Source organism: Cricetulus griseus, chromosome 2 (genome assembly GCF_003668045.3).
Source record: "Cricetulus griseus strain 17A/GY chromosome 2, alternate assembly CriGri-PICRH-1.0, whole genome shotgun sequence".
Taxonomy (NCBI): Eukaryota; Metazoa; Chordata; class Mammalia; order Rodentia; family Cricetidae; genus Cricetulus; species Cricetulus griseus.
Genome location: NC_048595.1, coordinates 330,339,983 through 330,341,680, shown reverse-complemented (window position 1 = coordinate 330,341,680; position 1,698 = coordinate 330,339,983).

The following is a 1,698-nucleotide window of genomic DNA, read 5'->3' as shown; positions in this document are numbered from 1 at the left end:
TATGAAATTTTAAAGAGTGTTATTTCAACAAACAAATGTAAATTCCAAGATCTGACTGGTTCTGTGGTAAAACAATTTCTATACTCAAAATCTAGCCTAGTGCAAAAGATTTCCTATTTAAAGTTGATGTTATGCTGGGTGTGGTAGTACACGCTTTTAATCCCAGCACTCAGGAGGCAGAAACAGGTGGATCTCAGTGAGTTTGAGACCAGCCTGGTCTACAAAGTGAGTTCCAGGACAGTCAAGTCTGTTGCTCAGAGAAACCCTGTCTTGAAAAACAAAATAAAAAGTTGATGCTGTGTAGACTGAGGCTGGGTCTGTGGTAGACAGTATGCGTGCTTAGCGTGTGATAGGTCCTGAATTCAATTTGAGTACCAAAATCCAAAACCAAACCAAGATAAAAAGACTCCAAACAATGCCAAAGCCAAAACCAAATTTGGACTCAGGGTTGGAAGAGCTAAATTCAACTGTCACTTTCCAAGTAATAAGCTAAGGAGCACTGGTAATTTCTATCCATGACTTTCCTTACCTTGAACCAAATAAATGGCTCTTTAAAAAAAGAATAACTGTTATTGTATGTGTATGGGTGTTTTGCTCAAATACATGTTTGTGCATTGTGTGCATGCCTGGTGTCCATGGAGGATGAAAGAGATGTCATATTCTCTGGCACTGGAGTTACAGACAATTTGTAAACTACCATGCAGGTGCTGGAAAGTGAACCCTAGTCCTCTGGAAGAGCAGCCAGACCCCGTCTTTCCAGCCCAAATTGTGGTTTTTTTGGATCTAAGATTTTCCAGTCCACACAAAAACAAAAATCCTTCTAAAGGTAAGGGTCACGAACACACACACACACACACACACACACACACACACACACACACACACACACCTAATTTCCAGCTTCTACCACTAATGTTTTACAAAATAGAAGAACAACTTAAGACAAGAAAAGGAAGAGCAACATACAGTCACAGCCAACAAATTTAACACACTTTCACCCTAAGGACTGATTAAAAAGTGTCTTACTGACTGAACTTTAGGAACCATTGATCTTAAATAATCTCTAAGGTCTTGTTTATACCCCAAGGTAGGCATGAGACATATGAGCATTAGACAGTGGTGGTATGGTACATCAGGAAGTATAAGCTATTAATTAATAAACTTGCTTATGAATTTAGCAAGTATTTATTGAGTAACTACTATGAGTCAAATGTTCAAGAGCTGGTGTAGATCAATGAAAAATCTCTACCTTTGCAATACTTATATACTAGAGTGAGGGGCTGAAAGTAAGCAACAAACATAATATAGAAGTCAGTAACATTATTTTGGAAGATGCTAGCTTCTATGGAAAAAATAGAGCAGGCTGGGAGCTTGGGGCATACATTCTTTCTCATCATGGCATAGATTCCACTGCAGATCCCACTAATGTGATTATTGCCCTTTCTGCTTCAACTTACTGCTTCCAACCCAACTGTGAGTAAAATGATTAATTTAGAAATTTATTACTTATTTCACATATGCCTAATGCAAGGTTGTTGTTGAGTATAGTCATTAATTCAACTTGGGAAATGGTCACTGAGTTATTTATTTAGACTAACAGTTTGTGATTTTATTTAGTAGCAGTATATTTGACTTTTATAATGCCTTCATTCAATCAGTTGATGAGTCATCCATCATTTAGTTGACATGTATTTATGA